This window comes from Charadrius vociferus, unplaced genomic scaffold (genome assembly GCF_000708025.1).
Source record: "Charadrius vociferus isolate BGI_N301 unplaced genomic scaffold, ASM70802v2 scaffold370, whole genome shotgun sequence".
In the NCBI taxonomy this organism is placed as follows: Eukaryota; Metazoa; Chordata; class Aves; order Charadriiformes; family Charadriidae; genus Charadrius; species Charadrius vociferus.
This window is the reverse complement of record NW_009646744.1, coordinates 5,043,328-5,070,480: the sequence shown is the minus strand read 5'-3', so window position 1 is coordinate 5,070,480 and position 27,153 is coordinate 5,043,328.

Here is a 27,153-nt window from a genome sequence, read left to right as displayed (position 1 = left end):
CTGCGGTCAGGGCTGTCAGAGCACGGGGGCCACTGCCTTTCCGCTCCCAAAGCCCAAACCCTCAGCAAGAAATTCTGCAAAAACATAACTGTGTGGCGACAGACTCTACCTGTCTCTGAAAGGACGAAGGCTGTTAAACCACCACTGGGCAGGGGATGTCTCTCAGGCCCTGAGGAAGCATCGCTTGATGTGGCAATATTGCAAGTAAAGAAAATGAGGGGTGAAATGGAAGTGCAGAAGCAGCTCTGATGCCGCTCCTCCTGCGGGCTGTACCCCTGGATGACCATTCCTTGGCACAGGGCAGCAGCACATCGCTCGGTTTGCAGCACCAGTATCTCATGGCTGTGCGTGTCCACGTGCCAATGGCCACAGCAGTCCCCACAGGGACATCAGCTTTTGTTTGTTTGTTTGTTTTGAGGACATACAGGAACGAAGCCATTTCTACACTCCAAATTGCAGCAGGCATGGCTGGGCTGCTGGCAGGAGCCTCAAAGCGTGTGGCAGAGACCTTCTGCCTTCCCCACTACCCATCCGCTGGGGAGAAATAGCCATTATGAGCCGGGGAAAAGGTGCACAGGGTGCACTGAGGGTTTTGGAAGTACTGAGCTTGAACAGTGAGGAAACATTAATATATGCTCTTTCCCCTCGTAAATATTTCGTCAAAAGACACTGCAGCTATCTGGGATGCTCCTCCACAACAGCAAGTCATAAATGATGGCTTTCTTCAAGCAGTGTAGACTGGAAGCTCAGTTAAATACATCAAATTAACTGTCAAAATAATCTTCCAGGACTTGATGAGCCCAAAGATTAAACGGCATGTTATTTCTTCTCTGTGCTTTTTTATCTTAGCAAAAAGGATTTACAGTAGATTCCAAAATCCATATTTTAAATGAATTGCAAATAGTTTTTTGTAGACTTGGCCCATATGAAAAGGATTATTACCCAAAACAACTCCTCCGTCAGGGGGAATGTAGGTTAAAGAGAAATGGGAATGTAAATAAATGTAAAGGCTTTACAGTGAATTCTGCAGGGGGCATGTTTATTTTCTCTTTTGATTCTCCAAGCCTGGCTTCCTACGCAATTAAAGGGTCTAGCTCTTCATTGCAAAACATATGATCATTTCTTTTTTCTGTCATCAGTAAATATTTGGGCTGAAACTGTTTAAACATAAGCTTTCAATAATCTTTGTTTTGCTTTTTCCTGTTCCCTGGCTGAGTCTTGGTTTGAATTTCCATAGACTAAAAATACATGATTTTGTTTGAAGAGCTTAGATGATCTTGTTCATTTTGCTGTTTATCTATTACCAGGGAAGTCTAATCCTTCTTTGATTGATGTTCAGTGTCACGTAGTTAAACAGCGATACGGGATCTGCAGCAGGCAGTTATAATTCTTAACCACGCTCTTCAGGTACCCGAGCCCACTGCTGTCACAGCGCATCCACCACATATTAAATTGTATTGCCCTAACAAAACCTACTGCCACGGGTCAGGAGCAAAAATGTTAACAAATAGATGCAAAAAGGTGATAAAATACAGCAATGGCAGAGGATATTAGGATGCATAGGGCAAAGAGAGAGATTGGTAGCAGTCAATCCTGATTTTAAGATAACAACATGACTCCGAGGCACCATTCCCCGCGTCGTTCGTGTCTGAGCGCTGGCAGGGAAGGACTGTGCGTGCCCAACGCCTGGCTTCAGCCTTAGCTGGGATATTTATCCATGGATTTATCTGGGGCTCTGAATTTTTGCTTCCCTTCTAGGATGTTTTATGGGGAACAGCTGGTGATTTCTTTAATTTATTTAAAGACCTGTAGGGTAAAGAAGCAGGGACAGGAAAAGAAAGCCAGAGCTTCTGGAGGATTTCCCCATTTCCTGGGCTTCTGTACGTTCATGTCAAAGTTAAAAAGTAACATTAATTACAGACATCTAGAAAAAGCCATAATCATCTGTCATTCATGGTGACAGAATGACATCTCCTGTTTGGATGGTTCAGCGTTACCGTTCGCAATCTCAAGAGCTCAGGCTACAACGATAACTATTTCTGACAACCTCGGGAGATGAGTTTGACATTTTGGATGTATGTGTGTGCAGGGGAGCTGGTGTGGCAGCGCAGGTATGTGTTAGGGCCTTCATAGACAAAGAGCAAACAGGTATTTTTACTCTGAGCACATTTTAGTTTGGATAAAGGGGGAAAGAAGCAGGAAAGAGGAAAGTACTGAAGGTGGGGTACCCTGTGAGCTCTCCACACAGCTTGTATTGCAGATTCATCGCTATGTCCAGGGTCCTGTTAGGCTAGATGCTGTGCATCCCTGATGACATTAAACTCCTCCAAATAGCCAACAGATGAAGTGTGATAAGTCATTAAACGGCGCTAACTCACTTGTGCATCTTGTTCTTGCTCAATCTTCCCTTTCACCTGGGAGCAGAAGCAGAAACAAAGCCTGCCATCCCCATGGAGCTGGGCTGTGGGCTGCTTGCTGGCTCAGTGACCCGGCCAGAAGGGACCTCCACAGAGCCTGAACTTCATCCTTTGCTCCTGGAAATCTCCGTGTAGATTTTATTGCTTCCAGGATGACTCCTAGTGAGAAATGCTTGTTTGGCAAATAGAAAAAAAGAACCTTGTATAGAAATTCAGAGTTGGTCTGTTTATTCCCTGCATCTATGATGCTATGATTGCACCTGTCATCAGAATCTTGCTGGAGATGCTCAAACTGAGTGAATTGGACTGGAGGGCAGCAGGGGCAGGAATGACAGACCCGGCTTGAGCATGCTGAGACTCACCAGTTCAGGACTGGTAAGCACCCATGTGCAGACTAATGGATGGCCAGTATCACATCTCTGTGCAAAGCAGGGTATTATAATGTCACATCTTTTTTGGCTGGGTGGTCTCCCCCGCCCCCGTCAGATATCAATCTCTTGAAGAGCTGGCATTTTTCATATACTCCTTGGCTTTGGCTTCTCTATGTGTCTGCATAAAGCAGGCCTGCTGGCTGCGGCTCAGCTCAGACCTATGGAGGAATTGGGAGACCCTGCTGGCGTTGCTGCCTGCCCCACAAAATGTTCCTGTGCGCCCTCCTGGCCTGTGCGCTGCTATGGCTGATCCCTGCATGATGCTGCAGGTAGTTTGCAAGCTCAGGGTTTGTCACGTAGCTTGAGCGTATGAGGAACGCAGCATCTTCATCGCTCTTGATGATAATGTGTCGTGAGGGAGGAGAGCCATTTACCTGCAAAATTCGCTAACAATGTGTTATTAATAATAGCAGAAACAAAGAATAAAGAAGAAAACAACAACAACAAAAAATCCCCACCCAACTCCAAATCCAAGCTAAATAATGTAAGGAGTGTCTCCTGTGATCATCTCGCTACAGATTAGATCCAAACAAAGCCAGGAGAGTGGCTCTGAGCCCAGAGCTCTGCAGCACTGGCAGTGTTCACAGACCTTATCATGGTTTATTACACAAATGTTTTCCCTGCACATTGCAAGGTTCCCTGGTTGGCTAATATACAACCATTGTTGAAATAAATATTTTGTTAATTTGTTCTTGCTAGAGGAGAGATCAAGCAGTAACTCTTCACTGCCACTGGGAAAGAATATGCAAAGTTGGTTCTTCAAAAGGTCAGGCTTATATTAGACACTGTGAATACAGATAAAAAAGGAAATCTGCGCCCATTCTGCCCTTTGGTGGATGCTAGACATTGCCAACTTTGGTGTGCAAAAGTATTTTTTACACTTATGGAATAATGTTTGCAATCTGGACTCTTTGAGGAAGTTGGTAAGATTCTCTGCTGGGTCTTGACATGGGATTTCTAACTAACGTGATGCATTTCTTTGTTGGCTGTGTTTATTTTTCTCCCTCAACTGAACCAGTCTCAGAGTGTTTATTGTGTAGTTCATTATTTATACCGCAGCATTCAGCTGCCCTCATCGGATCAGCTCCCTCTGTGCAAACACACAGTGGGAAAGTCCCTTCTCTAAAGAGCTTTAGCCATCGGTGCTAATTAGAAGACAAAGGTGCCTGCTGCTCTCTCCTACTTTGTTCTCACTCACAATAACAGGCAGTTTGTTTTCCACGATGTCCCAGGAGACAATGGGATTGTACGTCCCACGGGTCTCTTGCCAAGAGCCAGCGCCTCGAGGGTGCAGGTTCAGAGCTGTTGGTGGAGGATTTGTCCATTCCGTGAACAGATGAAGACTTGCAACGTACTCCTTTCCCATAAGACGTTGAAGTCTTGGCGTGTCATTGTTATTTTTTTTAACACAAAATAATTATCTCAGCCATGGGAAGTTGTCATCCAGGTGCCTTTATGTTAGGCAACCAAAGAAACCTCACTTTTCCTGACAGGAGTGCTGCAGGAGGTAAGGTCATGGTAGCATCCTCCAAACACACTTCAATGACTGAAAAGGACTTTAGCTGCAACTTCATCTTCCATCTTTCTTTGTCTTAGAGATTTCCAGTTTCTGTTTGGGAAGATATGAAGAAATGGTTTCCCACGTTCCTGATTATTACACAAGGGGAGCATGGTATACAATGAAAGTTAAAATGATTTATAATGTAGAATGTTCCAAAGGATATACAACACAGAGAATGAGAGAACCGCCGGAACACAATTTTTTGGCAGCTCATGAAAGCCCAACAATGATTTTGGAAACGTATTGATTCAGGGATTAGCATGAAAGGCATCCAGCTAGGACGCTTTGTTCTGTTTTGGGTGGCATCACTGGAGACCTTGAGGAAGGTCAGTAGATCGCATTGACTCTCAGTCATTTCAGCTGGAAGTTGGGTAAGAAGCAAAGACCTCACGAAGGACCTAATGCTGTATCCACACTTATTGTTCCAGGGTAAATAAAAGAAGAAAATGCTTTTCATTTGTTTGAGCAGCTGTTGTTCTCCAGTGAATCTTCCACTTCATCATTTTCAAATGCAACTTGGCTGAGTAACTCTACATATTTCAAGTGACAAAGTATAATTTAAAAACATACTTCTATTGCCATTGAAATGGTATAAGCCCCACTTCGATAGTGCAGTTAAAAGGGTTGCAAGCGTAGTAACACAGAAGGCGGCAGTTGTGCTAGCCAGGCACATTTCTCTTGCCTGCATCACACAAGGCTTTTTGAGAGAGGACAGAAAAGTAACATCGTGAAATAAGAGCTGGAGGATATGAAATAGTTTTAGTTTTCCAGTACAGCTGCTGTCATTCGCTTCCCCATCTCTGTCTCAGCTATTTCTGTGACGGGGGCCATTCAGACACATGCGGATAGATGTGGCTAGAAATGCAGACTTGGCAGCATGTGTAGGATGCAAAGAATACTGAACACCTTCGGGGAAGATAAAGCCCCGTCAGGCTAGAAGCAGAAAGCTGATACTTTGCGCTTTAGCTCTCCTCTGAGCCCTGCACAGCCTCGTGTGAAGGGATGGGAGAAGTTGAGACCGCACATGAGATCGAATGCTGTGGGCAGCCCTGGACACGCCACTTCTGTGTGGCAGCACTCCTGCACGCACGCCGTGTTGCTCAGCGGCCGCTCCGGTGCTCCGGCTCCCACACCGCATGCACGAAAAGCTGCACGCCCACCGCCACGGTTTCCTGCCCAAAGCACTGCCGTTGGCGATCCTGTGCTCCCAGTGCCGCTCTAATCTGGTGATGTACAAATGGTGACACCACTGCAACTGGAAGAAGACAGTAACTGATTTTAGGTGGTTTTCATGATGCGCAAGTCTGACTGCAAACTGTACAGCTCCTTAATTAATGACTTGCTGGCTTCGTTCCCGATTCATGGCTTCTCCATTTAGACTATTCCAGTCACATACGCTCCCAAAACAGCTTTGGCTTTTATAGATGCAATCCAACAGATGAATAAATAACAATAAGCTCTGGCTGAAATGCATTCAGGAAGCATTTGATAGGAACTAATTTATTTTACTTTATTATTTAGCAAGCCAATATATAAAATTACCTAACACAACCGTAGATTAGCTGATGCACTCACTTTCTATTAGCTTTTGGTTGCTGTTTTTGAAAAGCTCAAGTATATTTTTGGAGAGGGAGTTATATAACAAAGAGGGTTTTTATAAAAGAAAAGATATTTTCAGGGTTTCCTGACATAAAAGTGTACTGAAATAGTCCTGCATCATCAAGCCTTTAAAGTATCAGCCTCTTATCTAAGCTTCATCTTAAAAAGCTTATATCCTAGGTTGGTTTTAAGGAACACATCACTGAAAACTGTGCCATAAAAACTACAGCTGACACCACCTGTCCTCAGGCACAGTCAGGCTTTCCATCGCATGGGTGAGGTGTCCTCAGGGGCTGGTTGTGTCCCTCAAGAATGGAGCACCAGCTTAGATCTCCTTGCCCTCGGCTCTAGAAGCAGAACCCGTTGAACTAACTCATCTCTAACATGAAAACGGAGCAGCATACACAGTAAGAGTGAAAACCCAAATTAAATACTGTCAAAGCAAAGTGTTTTCTTGCACATACAGTTCTTTGCTTGGGAAGGTAACGCAGGGTGCCCAGCTCCCTGCTAGGTGTGCTGTCGTTAAAGGGCACTGGTGTCTCGGGCAGCTTCTGGGCTTCCCCCTCTTGCCACAGGCTGCAGCATCATGTTCAGGTTTGTCCGACAGAAAAACTCATCGCAAGCATATGGGTAATCCTAGAAACCGGGAAGACTAAAAGGAACGTTAAGTAGTTAGGCTGCCTGTGCACAAACACTGTCTCTGCTTTGACAACAAAATGTGGACGGACTTTTCAGAGTCGTAGGAAACTGGAGATGGTAGAAGAAAGAGCAGCCAAATATATTCCCCTGGCTGTAAATAGCCACTACTGCAGTAAACCCTTTTGTTGTTAGAAAAAGTGCATTTGCATTACTGAAAAACAGAGTTACAAGGGTAAGGGTGAAAAGTGGAAGAACAGTGCTGGACTCCCTGGCTTTGGATCCCCAAGATGTCGAGGAAAGGAAAGCAAACCTTCAGTAATTCCAGCTATGGTGGAGTTTTTTCATCTTTAAAGTTTTTCGTTTATATTCTGATTTATCTGTTAGATGAAAGAAACAGCTAGGCCTCTGTCCTGCAAATCAGAAGTAGTTAGAAGTCTCACAATATCTGAATTAAATAAAAGTGTGAGTCTTTGCAAGAGAAGAAATATGGTAATATTCTCTGAAAATCTTGTGCCGCTGTTTTGTAGAAAAAAATCAAAAACTGAGCAAGGAAAAACTCTCTGAAAATTTTATGGTGGGACCAGATAGTAAAGAAATATAAATGGAAATCTGTCTATCGCATACCAGGAGAATATGAAAGTCGAGCATGTCATACGCTTGAGCTGTTTTATTTGTAGAGTCATTTATTCGGCAGTCATCCTGGTAGTTTTTCTACCCCTTCAACTTTGTGAAATTGCAGAAAATGACATAGTTTCTTTACAAAGCTTTGTATGGTTATATGGAAATTAAACTCTTCATAACTTAAAAAGGCCACAACATGCAAGGAATTTGTTGGTATGTTTAAAAACTGGAATGATATTCGATTTGATTTTAGAACATTTAGCAGAAATTAAGAAATTATTTAGTTCATCAAAAGATGTGTCTAGAAAGTCAGTAACCTGAAACTAAGGGCTTGGCAAGTAAAGGCAGATAGACAATAAATTGAGAAAAATAAAAGAAAAAAAGAAACCAAAAGCTTAGTGAAAAATCCATACTGGTGCAATTTCTTCTAATGTATTTAAGGCGGCAGTTAAATGGGCAAGACTGGGCAATGTGTAAAAAAGAGAGTGTTGAGATACAGATAGGTCACTTTTAAGACAGGGAAGGTTAAGTGATTTTGAGCACTAACAATGTCCCCAGGGTTCGATGGGATAAAACGAAGAGAGAAGCATAACCAAAGAAAATAGAATATCGAGTGTACTGGCAAGAGCTACCATCAATTAATTTCTGGGGTTAATGGTAATGCAGAGCAACACGGCATATGTCTGGGGGGACCTGTGGAAGAGAGGAGTGCAGGGAAGGGCAGTGGGGATGAAATTATCATCTTCCATTGCCACCAAACGCTTGTCCAGCTCTCCATGTCCTACCTAACTCCCAAAGACACAAAATGCCAAGCTGTGCCAGACCATCAAACTGCCCGAGTAACTAAGCAACTCCAAATATATATATGCATATGTATTATATGTCTTCCTCTCCCTCCCATATATAAATATAGGTAACAGTGTTCTGATAGACCCAGCTCAGATTCTGAAACTGGTTTCCCATTTCTGTGACTCACTCCCTGAACACAAGCTGACTTTTTTGCCAATGACCAAAAAATACTTTGCTACCTTTTGTGAACCATTTTCTGTGTATTTTAGTTCTGGTCCTTAACATCCTGAGCATCCCACAAGCCTGTCTTCCTCCCACAGCAAACCCAAGTTGTGCTGAAGTGGTTGTCACCTGCTCTGCGGCATGGTGTACGCACTCGTGATGATAATTCCCGAGACAGTTCAGCTGTCCTTTGAGGAATTAGTTAAACTTCCAGCTCTACCTAGAGTTGAGGAATTTGTGGGGGTGGGGACGCTGCATGAAAAGGAAACAGTGTGAGACAAATATAGAAACTGTCAAGGGAAGCTTATTTCAAGCTTGTCCCCCCAAACCCACCAGCCTATTATTCTAGCCATAAATTTGTCCTTCAGTGTTTGTTTTTCTTGTCTTAGAGTCTGAAAGGCCTATTTCTAACATTGCGAAGCCTCAGCTGTCATATCTGCTTTCCTCTTATTGCAAGCTACGCACTGAAGCACCGTGCCCTTTCATATCGAATACATCATTAAAATAGATCCTTTTTCCCATCAGAAATAAGCTCTGGGTGAAGTTCCTCGAGTATTTTCTCTAGCAGCCAAGCCAGTCTAAGACGTTCCCACCCTCCTGACGACCTCTTTCTGCCCACGTGTACAGTTTCCGTCCCCTCACATGTACCTGTGTGTGGGGCTGCCCCATGAATTTGATTCATGTGGATTAAAGTCAGCCCTCTAAAAACACGTGCTTCAGCACTGCAGAGGGGGCATCGACCGCCAGTCCGGAGATGGGGAATGCGTCCTTGTAACCGTGTCTTCAGACACTGCTAATGGCCATTTCTGCTGCTGAGAGGCACTGCCCAAAGCAAAGACTGCGAGCAGTGAAAAACCTGACCCGAAACCTTTATACATTTCTCAAGCAGCCAGCAAGAGTAGAACCATTTATTTATCTTTAATGGTGCTCTCTTTAGGCATTTCCCCAAACAAAATTAACACCCTTAAATCCCCAAATCAATTTAGCTTCCACATTTTGCTATGATTAAGTAACACGCTGTTATTTATTTAATCCTCTTTGGAAACAGCAGAGCTGCTGTGAACAGAAGAGCCATGTTTATTTTCAGGCATTTCAAATTCATTACTCTCCTGTACTTGTAGATACATACAGAGATTTATATCCTCGGTACAGAGAAACCCACTTAGTGAAACAAAACACAAGCATCTAAAATACAAATCAGGGTGAGCCTTTAAAGCTGAACTGCAGCCTTGTGCCCACCTCGCAAGCCCAAATCTCCCAAAAGACTACAGCTCCCAGCATGCACCGAACGCAATGGCATCGCTGGCACCAGGGTGACAGCTTGCATGAAGAAGCAATTAACCTGCCTTGGCAAAACAGGAGCGAGTGGGGAGAATCGTGATCACAGCTGCTCCGGATTCTTGAAAATTCGGTGCAGCTGCCAGCTTGCACGTTACCCTGCGCTTTCAGCTAGGGAAAATCTGCAAGCTGTTTGACACGATGGTTCTTGGGAGGAAAAGGGATGCTAAAAATGACTTGTGGAGGGCTTAGTGAATACTGCGGTATCACAGGAAGATAATTAAATGCAAAAAAAAGCACCTCTGTGAACAAATGCTAGTGGGGTGCGTTTGCTTTGGAGAAAATCCTTTAAGTTCAGCTTGCAAAGGAGCAGAACAAAAGGTAAAATCTATCACAATGGGTATTCGCATTCACAGGGCTCTAATGAGCTGTTCCACCTAATGAATGAACCCGTGTTCAGTGTTTTGGGGAAGATGCCAAAAAAGCTGCAGCTCTGTGACATATGTGCAGACCCCTCCGTACGGGTTTTGTGCTGCTGCCTTCAGCCAGCGTCGCTGGCAAGCTCGTGGCCAGCCTTGCCAACCAGCTGCCACCACAGGGCACACCGAGCACGCCAGGAGGGAAGAAGGCATCTCACCCATCGTTCCCAAACTGCCCCCTCTAGTTGGTTGCTATTTAGGTGTGTATGAAACTTTATCTTTTTCCAAACCTGAGATCTTGTGAAGAGACACAGCTTTGCTGGTGTTTGTCGCCCCAGCAGAGAACCAGAGCCTGGCTTAATTATATTTGCTTTATCAGTTGCATCTGCAAAGTTCAGGGTTAGACTGGAGAGCAGCAGCATCAAATGCACCATGTTTCCTGAGCTTCTCCATCTGCAAGCCCAGCATGGACAGGATAGGGTTTTGCTGGAGGTGAGATCAGGCAGGCAGCCTGAGGCCAGGCATGGTTGTCGTGGTTTAACCCCAACCGATTAAAACCACCTTGCCGTGGTGACGGGAGAGAAACCACACCTTACCTTGGAGGCAAAGCGGGCAGGGGAACATGCTGGATTTTGGTATCTCTGTGCCCTTTCAAACTGACCTGTGGTGGATCCCCAATGTCCCCATAGACTGCAGTAGTGCTTGAAGTCTTCCAGCACCTCCACCTTCTCACTCCAGGCTCTGTCCAAACCACAGCGTGCACCTCCGTGGGGAAGCTGGGCGGTCTCCAGGGTGCCTGCACAGGAGACCTCCAGGCTGTCCTGAGTATAGGGATGTCAAGTCCCTTTAAACCATTCCTTTTGTTTTCCCTGGGGTGAAGAGGATGGATGAGAGGCTAAGGTCAATAAATCCTCTTTATTCCCACATCTGATTTTGCGAAATCTTAAAAATAGAAGAACCCATTTGTGTTTTCTCTAGCCCCATTCAGAGTTAAGGACTTGGGTCTATATTTGTACAAGCTGTACATGTACGTCTATAAAAATCTTCACCTCCTCTTCTTCTCCCCCACACACATACGAAAGCATTGTCGCACTTCAAATTCTTCAGTTGCTCAGTAAAAAAATGCTCAGGAGAATGATCACAGGTTAATGAAAAGTTCAGCCAAGGAGCAGACCCCACCAGAGACAGCAGTTCTTTAAGGCTTTCAAACAGCTGACAAGAAACCATCAACAAGTGTTTGTGGTCAGGGATAAAGAGGAACATCTTTTTGAACATATCCAAGCATGAAACCTCCATGGTAGTTACCATATAATATTATCCCTACGTGTCAAACCATGTCATTTTTATGAAGAAGACTGATTTATATGTGACAGCAGCAACGTTTTACAGCCCTCGGGGGCTGTGACTTCACTAGTTAAGATCCAAGTAGTAGAACTGTAGTCTGCAACCCCGTAATAAATGGCAGTGGGAGGAAGACAAGTGTTGTGTTCTCTCTCCTGTTACCAGACTTTGATAAGTATTGCCTGCAACTGCAGTCAATTTGCTTTCAGAGCTCAATAAAAATTGTCTTTGTGGAGCAGTGGGGTTTTTTTACTATTTTTTTTTTCCCCCTGGGTTTCTCATCTTTTAAAATAGAACTCTCCTGAAAGTAAGTTTTTGTTTTGATGCCTGGGAAACTCTTAAGGATATTTGTTTATGTTTTGCGAATGTTCATGTTATAAAATGAATGTACTTGTGTTGTTCGTGTTACTAGAGTACCAAGAGCTTCACTCACGTGAAAGCAGGGTCAACAGTCCTTCAAGAGAGAGGACCAGGGTTGCTGGAATGGTTTATCTGGACCAGAGCCTACTCCTGCCTGAGATCCAAGAGACCTCAGGAAAGATGGCAATGGCAGCAGGCCGCAAAGCGGGGCCAGCCGGCAGGTCGGGGCGCCTCAATGGTCTCAACAGCAAGTTATAAGAAAATATCATCAACTCGTGTGGGCTCTAGTTTGGGTCAGAACACTAGTGTTCAGACAGCGGGGGCTCATCACAAGGAGATGCTGTTGGATGGTGCTTGAGGAAGAGATTGATTCACATTCTCTGGGGTTAATTATATGGTGGATGTTGATGAACTGGGCAGAGATCTTAAAATCTATAAGGTATTTGTAATAGGAGTTTATCATCATACCTATTCTGTTATTGATCGAAATGGTAGGCACAAGACATCCGGACCCTACTGATTAATTTAGATATGTTAATGGTGTATGTATTCTAAACAGAGTTTGATGCACTAGTGGATTTTTTTCTCTTGTCTTTATTTTTATTTTCCTGTCGCCATGGTACTGTATATGTAAACACCACTTTATTTTAAAATATCAAGTATGAAAGCAGATTTAAAGCATTTTAGAACGTAAGTGCTGGGATCAGAATAACATGTGTGGTGTTTTGACATGAGCTGAAAATATATCCAAAGGCTCCTTTCCAGCATGCTGACAAAATATATAAATTAGCCTGGCAAAGGTCTGGCTCTCACCAGAGCTCCCAGCTCAGCGCAGAGCTCTGATCCAGCAGAGCACCGAAGCCGCTGCTTCTGCTACGTGGTGAATCATCATTTTTCTAGCAAAGATTGTACCTGTGGTCACCACAATGAGGACCGTGGGGAAGCCAGCAGCTCACTGCCTCGAAATTCAGTGATAAATTAGCGATGCTCTGTGTCTGGCTGCTATGGTGGTGGCTGAAAAATCCCCACAGTGGCCTTAGCTGTTCTGTCAGTGGGAAGAGAGGGAGCAGAATCACCCCTCAGGGCAACAGCAGGGGAAGACAGCCGCTTCTAGGAAGGGACACCGAGCACCACGTCTCATATGTCCCTGTACCAGCACTTTCCTCTTAAGGACGTGTTCAGTGTCCTGGATCCAGTGGGTAACAGAGATAACCTGGTGCTTGGTGAGCCCTTTCCCAAACACAGCAGCCTGCAAGACTCGGGGCTCAGGCTGTCACCTTCTTTTATATTTAGCTTTCAATGCACAGCCACCAACCTGCTACTTTGCACGCTGCTGTCCCAGCTGGGTTTGTACCAGGTTTCTGTACCGAACTTCGCCTCCCCACTCGCGCTTTTAATTTTAGAGCTGTGATGATTAGTGCAAATGGGCTGGTAGAGGCATGAAATGTCCTTGAGTAACTCTGAAAACAAAAGCAAATTTATTTAGGGATGTTTCTTCTTATGGCTGATGGGTAAAGTTCACCCTCAGGCTTGAAAAAATGCAGTCTTTAAATCAACTTGTAAAGGAAAGGATTTTCTCTTGGGACACAACAAAAGCATGAAAAAAATCCTCAGAAAAAAACAGGTCACTTTCATGGCGTTAGATATTTATTTAGGTGCCTAAATCTGGTTCCTAATTTTAGGCACACATTTTTACCAGCATTGAGAACCCTGGCCCAGACAACACCAAAGGAACAGAAGCACCACAAGGAGGAAGTTAACATTAAGAGTGCAATGTCTTTTAAAGCAGTACAGATCCTGTGATTTACACTTCTAATTCCTACAGATGCTGCAGAAAAGCCCACTTTCAATGTTTTTCAAGCACGCTAGGACTGCTGGTGGGAAGTGCAAATTCAAAGCGTTAACATTATTGCTTAGCTATTGTATCTAAAATACAAAGGGACCATGTGGTCTTTAAATGTCATTTGAAAAAAGAAATCTTCCCCTAGAGGGATCAGCTTTCTTCTTCCAGGAATTCTCTGCTCCCAGGCAGATCTGCAGTATTGAAGGGAGACTCGTTCACGTTCGTGTCTCGTCTGTTCTTACAGAGACTGAAGGAAAATCTCCCAAAGGAATGTATGCAGCTGCTATAGCGCTTGTGTTTTATTTCTGCACCTCATCTGTGCTGTCCTGCAGCTCGGGCTGGTCCACTGCTGTTAATAAAATACCAAAGATCAAGCTGGTATTGGAAATCAGGTCAGCCACTGTGTCTCAGTTTTAGCTGTTCTAATTACTCTGTACCACAGCAAGACACACACACACAGACCCCAGAAGGCTCGCCTTTGGAGCAAGACCCCCTCTCCCCATTGCTGGATCTAAAAAGGGTTACATTTTGCTTCTTAGAGTATTAATTTGGTAAATTGTTGCAGGTGTAAACAGCCTCTCACCTGGGTCACTCCATCTCCCCCCACAGCAGCTGGTGGTGGAGGGGGAATACCCTTTTAGCTGATGAAGAGCCCTGAATCACTGCCAGCTGTGCACTGCTGCCCTCCATCCTGCAACACACCCTATCCCAGCTTTTTGATAGCCATGCTCTAGTGAGCTATCCATTAAGGGTGTGTAGCTATTCCCATGTGTGTTTGAGGGAGATCCTTCCTTATTATTGTACTATGCATTTGTTGAAGCTGTCTTGCAACGTGAGTGGTTCTTCAGCCACAGGTAAGCAGTAGTCCTTAGGCTAATTTGGTGCTGAATGTTTTTAATTTCAGTGTTTTACTTCTGTGGATTTTGAAGTGGATGAGATCAAGTGGGTTGTTTTCTCATGGTTTGCCCACAGGCTCCTGCGAGTGCCCTGGGACAGGCTGCCAGAGAAGCAGGTCTGGGTCCCAGGAAAGGTAAAGGTGGGCTGAGGTTCTCCTGTTCTTTACGGATTGCTAAAAATATGAGACCAGTATGCATATTTTTTGTTATGATTGCATATCATCCTCTGTCAAACTAACCACAGTTATTGTTTGTGGGTTGTTTGGGCATACAAAGAAATTTAGTGATCTATGGTCAAGTTAATTCCTGCATGACTTGAAATTTTTTGCTATACTTCACTGGCTTTTTGCCCACAGTCATTATTCTTGAACTTTGATATGCTGTTTATGAAATACCGATCGCTCTGGGAGCGGATGTAGTTATAAAAGTACTTAGCAGCTCTTAGTGGACAGGTACATAGTGATTTTCAGAGGAGTTCAACACCTATTGTACTGAGAGCTCTGGAAAAAAAAAACAACACACCAAAAAACATTGAAGAGAGGATGAAAGATATTTGAACCTGAGATATGAAAAGTGCTTGACCTTTTGTGTCTGCTGCATCCTCCTGTCACTGTAAGCTGTCTCTCACTGCAGTGGGCTTACACGACACATTTACGAAGGATCTGTTTTACACCTGAAATAAGAAAGGGTTTTCTTGTGGCTTCTTTCTCAATACTCTGGACTTCTAAGCTATTCAGGTCTTCCTTTTATTTATGACAGTTTTCGCTTGGTGGCGTTCATCGTAGTTTGAGGTGTTTTATACTGGTATAAGAACGGATAACTTCTAGAACCAGTACTTTGGGGAGGAAAGATTGGGGAGAAGTAGTAAACCTTACCGAAGAGTTGTGACTGTAAGAGAGGTTTTTTCAGGGGGGAGGGGAGGTGCAAAATTGGCAGTGAAGTGTTGCTTGGTCTAGTAGTTAGTGTCTTTCATGTGACCTGACTATTTGCTGTAACTATCCTTTCCTAGCTTAGGACCTCTGGTTGATAGTAAAGCATCTGCAAGCCCCAAAACAAAAGACTCGGTGTCTCGCTGCAAAGAAGTGACTTACTTCCCAGTGCATCTCATCTGCATACTCCAGGCGTATGGCCCCCAGGCGAACTGTCTTGGGCTCTGTGCCTTACAGAGATGTAAACTGGGGATTCTTGCAAGGGTGGAGGATTGTCACTTCATTCTTTTTAATGAAATGACTTCAGAAAGAAAAAAATGGAGATCTTTGCCTACACCCTTTGAAGTTTCTTCTTTTGATGCTAGAAATGGACCTGATATGAGAGGTTCAGTCAATTCATTTACTTAGGACAGCAGAAATCTATTTCTGAAGAACAAAGCAGTATGTGATAAGCACCAAAAGTATTGGCTGGAAAAACACAAGTAATTCATCAGGATCAGTTACTTTGTGAAAATTCTGGACCTCAGTTAGACATGAGAATGTTAAAATTCCAGTTGGCCAGAAAGGACCGTGGCAGGATCCAAAAAAGTTACCTCTTGAAACGCTTGCTTTGAATCAGCCTGAGCCCTTTGGACAATAAATACCTGGTGTTTTTTTGCTCTAGTAATCATGCTACCTTGGTGAAACTGAGAAGACAATCTAACCTTTGTTTCTAATGGTTACTTTTCATAAATGACCACCTATCTATCTTCAGCAAGCCCAATTATGTTCTTCCATATTACATTTCCAGTCATTTCACAATTGTCTTTTGTACTGTGTAAATGAACCATATAAGCCTGTAGTAAGTGCCAGTCCTGGTAAAGCAAGTCCTGTTTCAGCATATTATGGTTGGTTTGCAGTGCTTCTTGCTATTACTATACCTTTTTGTCATGGAAAATGAGGTGTATGCCGCATTATCAACTATTGAGCTGTTACACAGGTTTCTACTGATAGCAAATGTTGTAGTTGAGGATGCAAAATGGCTTCCACTATAAAAATCTGACTCAATGTTCTCATCGTTAGCCTTGGGGTGAAAATTGTCTCCAAACAGAATGAAAGCAATAAGAAAATAAAGAATTTGGCCTACCACAGTCCTCTTATTGCAGAATCTGCCTTGGGTCCTTTGTCAAGTTACTGAAACCTTAACTTCTCATAAACACGGGCAACTGAAACAAGATACTTTGCAAGCAGCAGAACCAATATAGAACGGCTTCTCAGTAGTGAGCAGAAGTTGTTGAGCTGCTTTCAGAGCCAGGATGGTTGGTGAAGCCAACAGTATAGTCAGGTTCCAGCAATGTTGTACCTCTCCTAATGAGCCCAGGCAGATCCAGGCTGGCTCTGCATCTGGGCCATGGTTGTTTCTGCAAGTCACATAATGCACCTCAGGATAATAGTGTTGATAGCGGTGTATGAGCAGCTTCCTTGGTAGCAGGAGCTTGCTTTCACTGCAGCAATCCAGAGATCAATTTTGTCCTCCCCAAAGTGAAAGGACAGGGCAAAGGTACTCAGAGAAACAAGGAGGAAGTAATTAGTTAGCAGTGCGGAGAGGGCAATGGGAGGCTGAGTCTGTGGTCTGCTGCAACGGCAGGGACCAGGGACTGGGTCTATTCCTGCCTTCTCACTGACCTGCTCTGACTCAGGGAAACTCGCTCAGTCTGTTTCAAACCCCCATCTGTAAGGGGAAGGGTAATACTCCTCTACCTCCACCAGTGCTGCAAGTATAATAGCCTTTATTTAAGGGATTGCCTACTATGATGCTTCTCATCCTGTTTCCCCTTGGCTCTAGCTGCATAGGGTATTGGCAGGCTTAAAGGAGGGAGGGGGGTCATCCTTTCTTCCCCCTTTAGTGTCCTTGCTAAAGAGAGGAAAACATCTTCACAAAAGCAAGGAATATCTTTGCTGCTCTGAACGTGCCTGATCCAGGAGAGGCTTGGTTAGCTGACTCAGCTTCAGCAGCGCTGAAATGAAATTAGCAGGTGTTAAGCCTGTTTTGAAATGCAGCATCACTGTTACCTGATTAATAAAGGCCTAACTCTTTTAAGCCGCCTCTTTGGCCTCATGTAATTAAAATTTTGCCAATACATCATGTCGTTCCCTTGGTTTTTCTTATGCCAAAATGAAATTCTCTTTATTGCATTAGCCTCAGTAACTGGAGGATGCTTGTTATCGAAGGCATTCACATAGCTATTGTCCCGTTCCTGCAAAGAGCACAGTGTGTTCAGTTCTTTATGGAGGTCCACAGGTACCAGCAAGGGCTGACTCAAACCCAGGGATGTGCAGGGCTGTGTCTTACCCACAGCAGTACCTGACCAGGAATAGAAGTTAGTTTATCTGAATGGTTTTGTCTGAGACTTCAGATTCAAAGCCTGCAGTACTTTCCTTGCTTTCAGTTTCCTCCTTTCCTTTGAGTTTAAACTGAAACCTTGTTTGGAAATCATGACTTTGCTTGCCTCTTGTGCCTTCTGACTGGCAAAATGCTATGGACGTACAGACAGACCCATATTCTCTGTTGATGAGTATCATGGCAGATGGCAAACAGCACTGCATTATTTTTTTTCCCCCACTTAAGTAGGGTGGCAGACCCTTCTCATACTTTCCTCATTAGGTCTGTGTGATGTAGACTTCTGTCTACTTCTTTGATGCAGATGTTGTTGGTAAAACAGCTTCTAAGGAAACACCTGGGTGCCATGTATTGGGACACCAGCCCTGGCCTCAGAAGATGAGCGCTATCACTTACCTTGTAACCTTCACCTTTCTGGACTCCTGTTTTCCTCTGTCAATTTGTTTATTTAGCCTGTATGTTCTTAGAGCAGGGCATGGCTCTGTTCTTCCGTGCTGTGTTCAGCACAGCAGAGTCCTGATCCTTTGGTAATGCAGCGATAAGTCTTTTGCAGATTTTCCTGACTTGACAATTTTGTGTGCTGAGTCCCATCTTCAGACATTCAGGAACCCAGAAGAGTCAAGTATCTTAGAGGTAACCAGAAAGACAAGAACAAAAACCAGGTTACCTTTTTGGAAACCAGTGTTTTGATACTGTCTGTCATTCGGCAATTACCACCGGAAACTAGATAACCACATTTTCAATACCTAGTGTACTGATGTCTTCTGATAATCTGCCTGCTGGTTTTGATGAGTAAGTGAGGGCTGATTCTTTCAGGGTGCTGTTCCTACTTGACTTCTAAGATGGACTCCAACATCTGACGTCAACAGAGATAATATTCATCCATCTGCAGAAGGCCTGTACATCACCAAAAACTAGGTCTTATATAGTGACTGGACCTTATCCTGCCCCTTACTGCCATCTAACCATGGTATTTATCCCCACATGACTGAAAGCTGCTGTGGATCTGCTGGATGGTGGAGTTGTTGAAGGGCCGTATTCCCTCTCTGTCCAATATAGCTGGCCAGTACAGCATTTACACTTACAAACACAGGAGGCAGCAGCAGCTCTTAGCCATGCTACATGCAGTACTAGGGCATGCTCTGCTAGACCAAAACTGGTCTAATCCCATCAAAATCCCCAGGCTGTGCAAGTTCATACTGCCTGGCACTTGGCTCTGAGTTTCTGAGTACATCTCTGAATATAAGAGAGAAAAAAATAAATCACACAAAGGTAGAATACTAGAAAGTGCAACTATGAGACAGCTAAAATTGCTTGTTGCTACTAGAAGTATTCGAATTGTGAAGAGCTCTTTTAAGTGAAGTGTTTCTGTGGGTTGCCAGGATTTCCTTGGTTCATAGTATTTTCACGCTGATAAAACAGTTTGTTGTATAATGGGCTTTTGCACATGTCCTGTATTTTGATACAAATTGTCTAGCACTATGGCTATGGTAAATGGTCATCACAGTAAACAAAGCCCAGTCACTGTATGTTGGGTGAAAGGAGCAGATTTGCAGTAAAACAGCTGACAGGGGAAGAGACAGTGTGAGACTGCAGCCCTGAAATATGTCACTGACTTCAGGCAATGCAGATCAGCAGGAGACAGGGCTGCAGCAGATGGTCTGAGTTTGATTAATCAAATGTCCCAAATTAAAGCCTGATTGTTTAAAAAAGAAAAAAAAAAAGTAGGTTAAAAAATAAAAGCAAGCTGACAATGTAAATGAGTGCACTGTCTATCCCTATTATTAACTTCAAGTAACTGAAGGCTGAAGGAATCATTGTTTTTCTGACAGAGCACAGCACACTGAAGGATCTTGTGTTTACACATTTATTTTTCAGTGTGTTTAAATACATTTTAAATGTCGTGGGGATCAAGCAAATTCTGCATCCTTTGGAAAGGCTGAGCGTGATGGGCTGAGGTCCTGGTGAATGACGAGCAAAGCTGTGCTAAAACACCCAGGGTGCCACCAGTCTGGGGAACTGCTCTGGGCCATAAAAGAGTCCCATAAGTTGTCTGTTCAACCCCAGACATGCAACACCCTGTGAATTCAATGTAGTTGAGGATTCAAGACTTCCAATATGACTTTGTTTCCAGAGGAGCAAACCAGAGTCAGTTCTCCATGGCTGAGACTGCATGATTCTTTTTTGTTTTTCAATCATGTGCACATTTTATTATAATTAATCATCATAACATAAGAAATGGGGAGAAATGGCAGAAGTGGTAAAAATCATATTCAGTTCTGATTTTCTGTCTCTAAAATAGCAAAAACCACCCAACATTTTGGGAGTGCAGAATTGAATTAAAACTATAGATTGATCATAAGTCCTCTTGGCTATAAGCCAAGAGTGGAGCTATTAATTTGACGCAAATTAATCTATGCAAATTTGCACACTGATTTAATGAAGAGACAGGCACACAATCATTTCATTACTTCTCAGGTTTTCAATTAGATTGAATTCAGTAGCTGGCCACCATCATAGTCGCTGAGTTTTGCTAAAAGGTTATTTGATGAATATTTATGAATTTGGGACTCTGCTACAGCTGGGCTTAATAGCAAGTATCATACTTTCTGAGTACATGCAAATGATTCTTCAAATATCCTAATGTAGTGATTGATTTACCTTTTTTTTTCGTCTTGACTGCTCTATCTTTAATCCCAGTTATTACTCTGGTGTTCTGGTCTGAGATAAATGACTTCCTTAGGTGTGAGTGACTGTTTTGTATTATTACAAACACTGTCTTGTTTCATGGCTATTTCAGGGTGAGACATGACATTCTAAACAGCTGGAAATGTGACAAACCTCACTCGGAGTGCAAACAGATAAAATGGAGACAACCCATAATATTGCCATGGGCAAAAAAGGTGCCACTTCTACAAATGCCTGAGATTAGAGGAATGGATTCCCTTTTCATTGATTTCTATAATGCTATTCACCTTGCAATCTCACTTAAGGGTGTGTTCAGCTGGAAGTCTGATGCTTCCGCTGTATCAACTCCAGTGAAGCTAGTACATGCATAAACGCTGCCTCAGTTTGAACTGGTGCTTCTGAACCTCATCCAGCTTTTGCTGTAATGCATGGAGCTAAACCAAACTGCTATTAATAGGAATAGGAGCAAGTCCAACTCCTTCTATTCCTGCCTTTCATTGTTTCAGGTTCTAATTTGTTGTAAGGATCGGGGAATAAAGACTAAACCCATGAATGCACAATACATTTGTGTACTGCAGGACCATTCTGGAGACAATCAGAATCAGAAGCAGCCCTGCAAAAGACTGGCTGCCCTCAGGTGGCTTTTACACCCCAAACTATAGACAGATTGTCAGAAACTTACTGCAGAAAACAATTCACTTGGTGCCAAATAAAACAGGGACATCAGCAAAAAGCGGTCACATTACTATGAGCACTTTGAATCTCCCTTTTCCTATGTTCATCTGTGTAGGCTTTTATAAAACCCCTATTAACACAGTGTCAAAGCCTCTTCCTGAAACCATTAAGCAAATTGCCTAGTGGCTGGCATGAGAGATTCATTGTGTCTCTCTGCATCTCTTATCTGTGTTACAAACAGGATTTGCTTTGGATGGTCCTGAAGAAATACACAGCTGGTACTTTGGTGAGGAGGTTTATGATGCTCTTTAGCTCCTGGAGAAAACAATTCTGATGTCTGAGGTCAGCACCTCATAGTTTATCACCAGCTTCAAACTTTGCCTTGGACCTTAGCCTTTTACCAATACAATGCAGATGTGAAAGCACAGGTAAATGTGAAAGGAAAATGGTTGTAATTTGTGAGCTTTGTAAAATGAGATCTTGAACTGCACAAGGCAACATGGAAATAAGCAGTATATTTTATCCATTCAGAACAAGAACTGGAGGGGGGTGGTTAGCTACAGTAAAAACATACATATCTCTTAGTAAACTGTGATGGAGATGACAATTGTAACTTCAGAACTGAGCCAAAACTGGTGTCACTGGCACCTTCTGCCAGGCCCCTTGGTATGCTAGTCAAACCAGTTTTGTTGCTCTTTGGTTGACACCCATATATATTACAATTACTCACACATAACCACAGAACTGGCTCACTCTACCTGAGCAAGAGTATTTTCTGTATGAAGAGCCAGAAGAGCAGGATATATCTAGAAAGACAAGAAGTGGTCACAAGGAAGTGTTGACTGAAGAAGGCTGCATCTCCTTTTAGGTTTCACTCTCCACTAGAGACAAGGTGTTAAGCTTATTCATTCCTACTGTAATACGTACCATTTTGTATCTTCCCACCGACCCCTGTCTGCCCTCCAGACTATGAATTAAATCTTGTTTGTGATGGAGGAATTCAGCTGGGAAAATGGGAGAGGAGCAGAATGCAGAAGGTTAGGAGCTTGACAGGACGTGCTGCTTGCGAGAGAGTCCTGTTCTGTTCTTTTTTAACTGGCAAAGACACTGGTCACTATTCAATTAATGGCCCCTGAAATAAAGAATACCTAAAGTAACTGCAATCCCTTTACTCAACAAGGTCAAAAGGGCGCTGTTTCCATTGCAGCCCTTTTCTTGCACTAAATAAACACCTGCGGGTTATGTCAGGACTCAGCTGCTCTACAAGGAAATGCTGTGCGATTTCAACACAGGGGCCTGGATTGCCTGGGGAGGAAAGCTAATTCAGGATAAGCTTTGGAAAAGTTTGTAGCAAATGTCATTGGCAGGGTTTGTCTATATGCTTATGTAAATTAGAGTACCTGTGGAGGAGGCTTATCAAACTAGCAAAGTAATAATATTACCAGCAAGTGACCTAAGGCTGAACCATTCAGGGAGGCTGGGCTGAGGGAGGATTGCAAAATTTGACTCTATTAAGGGGTTTCGGATTTCCACACCAATTTATTTGCATGATGTCTGTGTGACAGAGCATCTGATCATCTCCTGCTTATTCACATTTTTGCCTGTTCTGGAGCATATCCTCCCTGAGTTTTTTCTTTAACCTAACAAAAGGAGCTCTCATCACTACCTAGGGATGTAACCACACAACTCATCTGAGAGGCGTCGCTGCTTACGGTGCTATTATATGACAATGCGTGATGTTTCCACACTTAACTGGAAAGCTTGTCGAATGCCTCATTGCCTCCCTGAAAACCGCCTTTCCTCTGAGCAGCAGTGACAAATGACCATCACAGGGGCCACGGAGCAGGAGGGGAAACTGCAAAACTCAGTAGAAATTAATTTTCCGAAGTAACAGACTAAAACCCATGTTTGCACGCTTAATACATTTCAGCCACTGGCAGTATTTCTGCCTTCCTTCCGGGCTGCAAGCAGCTGAAGTGCTTCTCCGGTGCCGGTCTCAGAGCTGGTGCTCTTCACTTTTGTAGCTGACTGAAAGAGCATGGCACATCCATCTTAGCATGGAATCAGACATTCCCTGTGAGCCCTTCGTCCAGGGGTAAGCAAACAATGCCACGATCCCATATCGCCTTTAAAAAGCAGGGATGTACAAGAAATGGGACTGCCTTGTCTAAAGGACTAGGAGATGGTTTTACCCTCAGTCCTGCTACTGTCCCATGCTGGCGTTTCTGGCATGTCTCTGCCTGCCAGCGAGTGTCCTTCCCTCGTGCACGCAGGCTGGGTCACCATGCTTGTGAGGGGCCCTGAATTGGCAGGAGGCTTCCTCGGAGCTAAGGAGACTGTGGGTGAACCTGTGAGGGTGGAACAGCCCCCTGGGAGAGAGGATATCTCTGTGTGTCCTCACGGATAAGGCACCACTGGTTTTACCTGAGGTAACTTCCCTGCTGCCATTTCTGGTCAGTCTCATTATCTTCTGCCAGAGCTTCCCTCAGGAGGAAGGCACTGGCTGCACTCCTGAGAAAAGGAATAAGGAAATGAGAAATAGGAAAAAGGTGTTTTTCCTGCACAGGGAGGGCCTCTCCCCTCAGGCACGGTGCTGAGGCGCTGGCTCTGAGGACTATAAAATGACTGTCCTCACCTGCCTCCCACAAAATGGCTTCTCCCCCTGCCCGGGGGCCAGGAGGAGATGTGCCCTTTGCCATGACAGGTGTACTTTGGCAGAGTTGGGTGCCATGTCCTGCCCTCGCTCCCCACTGTGCTTTCAGCACCCTCTTGCTGTCGGGCTGTGAGCCGGGCTGGCTGGGCTGTGCCCATCTTCTGTGCTGCTCCCTGCCCGGGGGTGTGCCATGGGCCTGGGCCTGCTGCTGGGAGCCATGGGCAGGACTAGCAGTGGTGGGTGGATGGGGGAGGCACAGAGCAGCTCTTCCACATGATGCAAACATAACAAGGAAAAGTTTTTATTAAAAAAAAAATTTAAAAAATAGCCTTGTTTAGTCCATGAGTTTATTATTGTGGCCTTTCAGTACTTAAAGGGGGCTTATAAGAAAGACGGGGGACAAACTTTTTAGCAGGGCCTGTTGAGATAGGACTACAGGTAACGGTTTTAAACTACAAGAGGGCAGATTTAGACTAGATAGCAGGAAGAAATTTTTTATGATGAGGGTGGTGAGACACCGGCCCAGGTTGCCCAGAGGGGTGGTGGATGCCCCATCCCTGGAAACATTTCAGGTCAGGTTGGACAGGGCTCTAAGCAACCTTGTTGAAGATGTCCTTGCTCATTGTAGGGACTTCCATCCCTGGAGGTGTTCAAGGCCAGGCTGGATGGGGCTGTGAGCAACCTGGTCTAGTGGAAGGTGTCCCTGCCCATGGCAGGGGGGTGGAACAAGATGATCTTTAAGTTCCCTTCCAACCTAAACCATTCTATGACTACATGGCCTTTAGAGGTCCCTCCTGACCAAAACCACTCTATATATTCCTGTTCCCAGGCCCTGGCTCCTCAGCAGGGAAGAGGAGTTGTGCCCGGCTCTCCACAGCAGCCCCTTGCAAGGTGCTGGAAGAGAAGTGGCTGTCGAATGGCCCTGGAGAACACCTGGAGCTCAAGGTGCAGGGAAATCACCTGTGGCCACCCTTTGTTGTATGAGAAGAGCACCAGACATGGCAGGTAGGCTCCGGATTGTTGTATGGAGGTGTTCCTACTGCAGGGTCCAACCCTCTGCTGCTCCTCACATTACCTGTATTTTGGGGGTGTTTCTCTTTTTTCCCTGGCCACAGGGTAACATTGTGCCTGTTTTGTTGTGCTTCAGCTGTACTCACATAACCCTTTCTAAACTGCCACCGAGCGGCGAGGTGGCTCGATTTGTTCTCATAATATTAGGTTTTTCAGCCATACTGCAAATAAACCTCAGAGGGAAATCAATATTTCTCACCCTTAGCACATTGATTTACACCACCTTTCTGATGATGGCTCCTGTAACAAATGCAAAAGGGCTTTTAAAGACCTGTCTGAATGCAAATATCTTCCATGTGCAAATACAGCAGTGTGGAGTGGTGGGGAATATATGGTAAACTTGCAAGGGACAGGGCAGACTTGTGCAGGGTTGGCTTTTGTGCTACTGCATGCGTGTGCATGTATTTTAGAGATGCAGTCCATAGTCTGGGAACAAGCAGCAGAACAGTGGGATGCTGCCTCAGCGTGTGGGTTAAAATGGAACTAGGATGGTGACATCGTGACAATACATGATGACAATAAAAAAAAATATATAAATAAAGCTAGCGACAAGGTTTCAACCTTGAAGTATTCCACTTCAAGAGAAGAGCGGAGATGAACACAAAGAAGCAGTGCATGCCATGCTGAGCTTTTGAGTTTCCTGTATATTGGTGCCAAGTAGCTGGGTGCCTTGAGTCTGTCTTTGTGTGTAGCCTTAGTCAGCCAGTTACAATGCTAAAATATTTGCCTTTTAGCTGAAAGGGCTGCAGTGAAACTTCCTGCACCAGGGTCTGTCCCAGGCAAGGGGAGAAGCTGCAGAAGATCAGATCTGGAGCCTCAGAGACAAGCCCTGTCTCAGTGTTAGAGCAGCATGCTTGATACTTGCCCACACTCCAAAGCACGTCAGTGACCAGAAAGCCACTCAGAATTGTGACTCTGCATGTTCTTTGAATTGGCTATATAGAAAGTATAATTTGTCTTGTTATGAGTTGCATGAAATCTAGTAACTGCTTAGTCACAGTAAACCTTTGTGTTAAATGCTGCCTCTTCATTTTGGAAAAATACAGCAGCTGGCTGTATTTCCAGATGTCAAAGCATCTACCAAAAGCACAGGCTGAAGTCACCAGTCAGAGGAGTTGTAGGGGCTTCACAAGATGCCATTCTGTGGACCTGGCAGAACGGCATCGGATCATCTGTGTAAGCAGCCAGAGAAAAGCACTGGCAGCACAGTCTTGAGAAAATGCTGAGTGCAGCTTTTTGCTGGCTAAAAAGGGACTTGGAGCTCTCTCCTGCTGCTTCGTTCCTGGTGTGTGAAGGGAAACAAGGCTTTGTACATAATTTAAAAGCAAACAGGATTGTGTCAAAGGTATCAGACTCCACCATTAATTATTTCTCCAGCCTGGAATGACCCATGGGAGTCAGATTTTTAGCCAGCTCCTCTGGGCAGGCAGATATTATCATGAAATGTTCTTATCTGATGGAAGTGGGTATCACTCCCTGGACGTTACACTGATACACAGCAGCAAAGAAACTGACAAAAATAAAAAAATCGACTTCCTTTAGAGTTGAAGCTGAACAGTATGTGAATTTAAATAGCTGCTTTAAGTTAGCTACTTGATATATTAGATACATAATTTTCCTGCTCCATTGCTTTCACTGTAAAACAATCACTAATGAAGGCTATGAATTAGAATTTGAAAAAAAATGCTTTTGAATCTTATGTAGTTTGACTCAAACTGATTCCTTGTCTAGAAGGGTAGATCTGAGAGTTCACAGATCTGCAGGGATTGCTGATACATACTATATAGTTGTTTTAAAGGTGTCAGCATTTCAGAGCTCTTGGGCTATACACCTGCATTGCTGCATTCTGTCTATGAGTTCCAGCTACGGCCGTTTCCTCTATTTTCCAAGCTTCCTCTCCAGTAAAATTGCTGGTCCTTGGGGAAGAACATGCAGAGGTGAATAATTTCTTATGTATTTATACAGTATCTACCACCGCAGGACTCCAATCCTAACTGAAATCTTTGGGTACTTCCACAGTATAAATAATAAATCTTCCAAATGTTGCTGTGTAAAAGCAGTTAGGAGATTGTGAAGAGTGTCCGAGTCCAGCTGTGCTAATTCACTGGGGCAAGGGATTTACTGTTGATTGTTTGGTAGGATAGGTGTTTGGCTCATTACTAAGAGCTGGGCATTAAGTTGTAATTATTCTGTTGAAGTTCTTGAACTGGTGCAGAGGTGCAAAACCTAGATGCAGGCCTGGACTTCCCCTAGCTCTAAGGCTGTATTGGGTTGTGTGACCTTATTGGGACCTTAGATGTCATTTGAAATGTAACCTGCTGGGGTCTGAGCATCTTGGGTT